General features: G+C 39.5%; 1 pseudogene across 1 annotated transcript; it reads left to right on the forward strand.

Moving 5' to 3' along the window:
* Nucleotides 1–2,019: 2,019 nt before the first annotated feature.
* Nucleotides 2,020–6,578, forward strand: LOC148226598 (toll-like receptor Tollo pseudogene; annotated as a pseudogene). The gene has a single exon (XR_015812292.1). The product of XR_015812292.1 is annotated as a toll-like receptor Tollo pseudogene (transcript).
* Nucleotides 6,579–6,924: the final 346 nt, after the last annotated feature.

Below are 6,924 nucleotides of genomic sequence, written 5' to 3' on the forward strand. Positions count from 1 at the left end.
TTTATTAAGGAAAGAACATCTTGGTTTAATAGCTGCATTTTTAACTTTCTGACCATTCATTATTATTAAGTGTAAATATATATTTATTACTTTTATATTAGGTACATTATTGGGTCGACAATTTTGCGTTATTTAGGGCAGCAATTTAATTGAACAGTGAGTAATTCTTTTAATTGGCCAGTTGTTATATTTGATGGTTAGTAATTATTATGGGTCTGTTTTTTTAATTAAATATAATGTTTTATAAATTAAATGGTTCTTATTATATTTTAAATTGAATGGTTATTAAATTTGTTCCATTTTAATACAACGATGTGTTACTCGATATCAAATAAAATGACTAAATATTTAATATAAAATATATTTTTACAAAAATCACACAATTTAATAGCTGCATTTTAAGCTTTCTGCCTATTGATACTAATTAAGTGTTTCAACATTAAGTTGTAAATGTGTATTTATTATTTTTATATTATGTATTTTTACATTTATTGGGTCAGCAATTTTGCTTGATTTGGGTCAATAATTTGATTTAAAGTTCAGTGGTTTTAATAATTAGGCAGTTTTTATATTTATTGGTTACTAATTATTAAATTAAACTAAATGTTTTTCATATTATTTTTATTTAAGTGGATATTAAAACAATGATAATGTGTTAACATATATATATGTTGGGTTAATATATATATATAAAAAAAAATCGAATATAAAATATTTTTGTACGTGTACGAAAATTACAAATAATTGTTTTTAATTTTTTTAAATTAAGTTTAATGTTTTTTGATATTATTTTAATTAAGTGGTTATTTCATTTTAATACAATGATAATATGTGTTGCATGATATAAAATAAAATAACTAAAAATATTTTTGTACAAAAATTACTTATATTCATTAAAATTGAATTATATGTTCTTATTGAAAAAAAAACTATATTCAATCGTTTATGACACAATTACTGTCCATTTCTAGCCAAATATTAATAATATTAGTCGTTTAATTTGTTGCATTATTTTTATTCTTCATGTCTATTATTTTCTATTTTTTATTTGTTTTAATTAATTATGATCGATGCCTTATTATCTAATTTATCTAAATGCGCATTTTTTTAGTATTATTAATATTACTGAATATGTTTGGTAGTTTTTGTTTTGGACTTCTACGAATGATAAAAAATATATAATTACAAAAATGTGGAGCTTTCTTTAATCAAGAATTTATAATTTGTAATATAAGAATATAACAAATTTGGAACTCGTGCCAATTTTATTTTTAAAATTAACCAATACTCGAGAACATATTATTAAAATATAAATAACATATTAAAAAATACTTTTATTAAAATGAAATGATTATAATGAAGCATATAAAATAAATATCAGTAATATACATTTTATGTATAATTATTTAATAATATTTATTTTATAAATATTATTGTTAATAATAATATTGATACTAAAATATTTTATTATATTGACAACGACTACTTCAATCAGACGTTATAATTGCAGTTTTATATGAATCATGTTGTAAAACGTAAAATGAAATGAGCATATTATACTTATTTTTTTATGGTAAAATGTATAAATATTGTAGTTATTCAAATATTTGTATTAGCAATTGATATTCATTTTTCATTAAGGTGTATTTTATAGATATTAATAAAATATGTACCTATATTATTTTATGCATATAAATCATATTTATAAAAAAGATCAGATTTAAAAAAAATAATTTATTTATTTTATTAACTCATCAAATTGCTATCTAAACGATTATTATGCCGAAATTTTTAGTCGTATCATATTTCAATAGCGTGCGAAACGATCAACAATCGACGAAATTACGGCGTGTTTTGTTTTTGTTCTGTTGACAGAGGAGCGACATCGACGGGCACAAGCGATCTGCACGTCGAGACGACCACTTGTTGCGCGGGTGGGGGCGTCGAAGGCGTGCCTGGCCCCTTCCCTTTCCACAGTAGGGGGGCACTGTCGCCGGTCGACCGCACAGACCGAGACGCTCCAGTCCGCTCTCGCGAACGGTGAAGAGCGGTCGCGATATCGATCCACGTGAGATTCCGTCACATTTATCAATCTGTCGAAATGCGTTCGGAAACAATAGTTTAGTGCGCTGCCATGCGACCGCAATCTCGAAAAACGCGAGTGAGGTGATCGAAGTGAATGAAGTTCGACCACCTGTTGCTTCCGGCATGGCGTGGATAGCCGGCCTGGTTGCGGCTGCGTGGCTCTGTTTTGGATGCGCTCACGCTAGAGCGCTCGCAAAGCCTTCGGAAGGAGCCCCGAAACACTGCGCCTGGACCAGAGACGGCCCAGACTCCGACGCCCCCTTGGCCTTATCTTGCAGGCTACACACTGCCGCAGGAGCACCTGCCTTTTTAGCCGATTTACCCTCATCCAGAGCCGAAAAGATTTCATCACTATCGCTCGAGTGCAGCGATGCTACCTACGACAGTTCGTCAGAATTTCCAGCTTCCGGCTTCTTGGACCGACTCTCAAAACTGCGCCGGCTCAGAGTCGAGTACTGCAAGATCCGCTATGTCCCCGCATCGGCTCTGGCGCCGCTCTCAGATCTGCGTTCTCTCGTCATCAAGACTCACAGCGCTGACTGGTCGGCCACTTCCACCGAATTCCACAGAGACAGCTTCCGCGGCCTCTCCGAGCTGCGAGAACTCGACTTGGGCGATAACGACATATGGACTCTACCGGCCGAAGTCTTTTGCCCGTTGCACAATCTCAAACTCCTTAACTTGACATCGAATCGCTTGAGAGACGTCTGGCAGATGGGTTTTTCGGATTGGGGCGATGGTCCCACAGCTCCTGGAAAATCATGCAACGGCGCTCTAGAAACCCTGGACGTATCGAAAAATGATATAATCGCACTACCAGATAATGGCCTCACGAGCTTACGCTCTCTCCAGAGTTTATTCTTACAAGACAACGCCATATCTCTCGTCACAGATAGAGCTTTTGTGGGATTGAGCTCATTACAAATTCTCAATTTATCCAGCAACAGTTTAGAAGCTCTACCGCCAGAAATGCTGCAATCATCTCGCGACATAAAACAAATTTACCTCAATAACAATTCAATCAGCGTGCTAGCGCCTGGTCTATTCGAAGGCCTAGATCAGTTACAAATACTAGACTTATCGCAAAACGCGCTCGATAGTGAATGGATAAACAGAGACACTTTCTCCGGTCTGATAAGACTCATAGTGCTGAACTTATCGCGCAACAAGATAACCAAGATCGACTCATTAACGTTTCAAGATTTGAACAGCTTGCAGTTTCTCAGTTTAGAAGATAATAAGATTGCGCGCATATCGGACGGCGCATTCTCTAACCTTAAAAATTTGCATTCGCTCTCTCTGGCGCGCAACAAGTTGCCGCGGATCGACGCGCATCTTTTCTCCAACATGTACGTGCTGAGTCAACTGTTTTTGGACGGAAACGGAATCGAGACTATTCACTCGCGAGCTTTTGAGAACATCACTAAACTTCTAGATCTTGGTTTGAGAGATAACGCTTTGGAGGAGGTCCCATCAGCTGTGAAAAGCTTGCGGTTTTTGAAAAATTTAGATTTGGGCAATAACGATATTAGCACGATCGATAATGCGAACTTTGAGGGTCTCGATGAATTGACTGGATTGGAATTAATAGGAAATGACATCGCTAACGTATCTAAAGATGCTTTTATAGCTGTGCCGACGTTGCAGATTTTGAATTTGGCGTCCAATAAGATCGTGCGCGTCGATCCGAACGCTTTCGGCTCAAATCCTACTATTAGGGCTCTGCGTTTGGACGGAAACGAGTTGACAGATGTCAAAGGAGCGTTCGTCGGCATGGGCGGTCTGGGCTGGTTGAATCTGTCCGACAATAAGCTGACATATTTCGACTTCGACGATCTTCCCTCTAGTCTCGAATGGCTGGACGTGCACAAAAATCGAATACAAAAACTCGACAACGCTCACTCGCCGAGGGTCAACGTGAAGATGATCGACGTCAGTTTCAATCTGCTCACCGGAATAGACGAATCTACTCTTCCGAATAGCGCCGAAGTCGTATATCTCAACGATAATCGAATTAATCGCGTCAACTCTGGTGCATTTTTACGCAAAGAAAACTTGGCTAAAGTAGTTTTTTACGGTAACAAAATCAAGACTTTGGATATTAGTGCGTTTGCGCTTTCGCCCGTTGCTGATGATAGAGATCTTCCCGAGTTCTATATAGGCGGAAATCAGTTCCATTGCGATTGCACAATGGAATGGTTGCAGAGAATCAATCACCTGAGCCATCAGCGACAGCATCCTCGCGTCATGGACTTGGACGCGGTCACCTGTACTCTGCCGCATTCCAGAGGCAAGACGAGCGATTTCCTGCTAGATCTCAAGCCTTCGCAATTCTTATGTCCGTACGAGACCCATTGTTTCGCGCTATGTCACTGTTGCGACTTCGACGCGTGCGACTGCGAGATGACTTGTCCCGACAAATGTTCGTGCTATCACGACCTCACGTGGAGCTCGAACGTAGTCGATTGCTCGAACGCCGGTTTCGAAAAAGTACCGAACACGATACCGATGGACGCCACGGAAATCTATCTGGACGGTAACAATTTCAAAGAGTTAGGCAATCACGTCTTCATCGGTAAGAAGAAACTTCAAACGCTGTTCCTCAACGACAGCAACATTGATTCGATCGACGAGAAGACCTTCAACGGCATCGACGGCTTGAAAGTGCTGCATCTAGAAAATAACAATCTGCAAAAGTTAGACGGGAGCGAGTTCAAGAAACTGACAAATCTGAACGCACTGCACTTGGAGAAAAACAAGATTAAAACGATCAAGAACGACACGTTCTCGTCGCTGACTTCTCTGAGCGTGCTCAAATTGGATCATAACGGAATAGTCGATTTCTTGCCGTGGAAGATATTGAACGACGCCGTTAGGACTAAAGTGTCTCTGAGAGGCAACAAGTGGAAGTGCGACTGTGACGCTATCTCGGAACTGGAGCAGTGGTTAATCGAGCGTTCGGAAGACGCCGAAAAATTATCGTGTTATAGTACTACTGTCGAAGATTCGCTTAGCGAATTGACTGTGGCGCAAGCGATAATCGGGTGTAAGAAGAGTGCGGAAGAATCGACGGTCGGATCCGTCACACAAAGACATTTGTTTCTAGACTCTTCGAACCTGGTCGAAAACTATATACCATACGTGGCCGCAGTTTCGGCAGTGATTCTTGTGATATTGTTGTTTTGCGTGTTCTTGTTTCTGTTTCGCGAAGAGTTCAGACTGTGGATGCATTCGAAGTATGGTGTGCGGGTGTTCACGCGCTCGGCTAAGTCGCTGAACGATCATAGACACAAGAACTTCGACGCTTACGTAGTGTATAGCCTGAGAGATGACGATTTCGTCTCTAGGGCTATTGCGACGGAGCTGGAGATGAACGGGTACACCCTGTGCCTGCATCACAGGGACCTCCAGGTGAGCGAGAGGCGCGCAGACGACGTCGTCGTGAACGGCGTGCAACATTCGAAAAGACTGATAATAGTGCTATCGATAAGTTTCATTCAGAACGACTGGTACAAGCCAGAGTTCAAGGCCGCGCTGCAGAGCGGCGTCAACTCCATAAACGCAAGTTACCGCCGCCAAAAGATAATCTTCATCGTGATCACCGATCTGAGCGCACTCAATCTCGACCCGGACCTGAAGGCGCTGCTGAAGACGTGTTCTGTGATAGTGTGGGGTGAGAAAAACTGTCGCGAAAAGTTAAATTTTCGCTTGCCCGACCCCAAGATCAAGTTGCCCGATCGAACAGTTAACAATATAAAGCAAGTGAACGCGGAAACGGGCGCAAAAATAGTGAACACTAGGTATACGGCTTCGCCGACGTGCCACGACACGTGGTACAAGTACCACGGCAGGGGGAGTCCGGGGGTGGCCACCCCCAGTCCGACGCAGTCCACGTGCGTCTCCGGGGCGGCTTCGGAGGACGAGGGATGCTGGGAGGGGTCAGGATCGGGACCTCTGGACCACAACTACGCCAGCATCGACAGCCGCGAACATCGCCCGTTGAGGAGGGACCAGCACCTGCCTCCCGCCCACGTCAGAAACACTTACTTCGTTTAAAACGCTAATTACCACTTCAGCTATCGCGTAAATAATGCCACTATTCACACGAATCTGCACAAGTCAGTATATGTAAATTATAATCAAAATCACGAATCTGTACATATAGTAATATAATAAAAAAAAAGCAAATGTGATGTACTTAAATAATATATCTTATATTTAATACGAAAATGTGATGCGAAATGTCTTAGTGAATTTAGTAGTGTGCTATTAATTTGCGCACTACGCGTGCGATTGGTTTTATATACACTGCTGGACTGTCGAAACTAGTCAATTGTTTTTTTTTTCAATGTATTTAATCGAATTGTACATAATCTAAAACTATATTATATATAAAAAAAATCCTCTGTAAATAAATATATAGAAATAATATGATATGAGTCATGCAATATATGAATTTATTTTTGCATTAAACGCTTAAAATAATAAACAAAGTCTATCATTTAGCATTCCATTCCGTACACAAAAGAGAAAACATTTCAATTAACACTCGCAAACAAATTTAATATCATTTTTGTGAATCATGTGTATTGTGTGTGCGCTTTGTATATTAAAAAAGTTTGCGGCGCTCACCTCACATATCTCTGGCTGGTTTTGATCAAAAAACTTTTGCTCTTGGTTGTGTGTTTGATTGCGTTAAGAATTCTACACATATATTACAACATCAAGAAGAAAAAAAATACACTACAATATGAAAATTAACAAATAAATAAACGCGAGCGAAATTTATAAGGAACGTCTTCGGGTTGATGAAAAAAAGATAAAAAAGCGTGATGATGC

This window comes from Plectrocnemia conspersa, unplaced genomic scaffold, assembly GCF_051122295.1.
Source record: "Plectrocnemia conspersa isolate PC_06_02 unplaced genomic scaffold, ASM5112229v1 ptg000014l, whole genome shotgun sequence".
In the NCBI taxonomy this organism is placed as follows: domain Eukaryota; kingdom Metazoa; phylum Arthropoda; class Insecta; order Trichoptera; family Polycentropodidae; genus Plectrocnemia; species Plectrocnemia conspersa.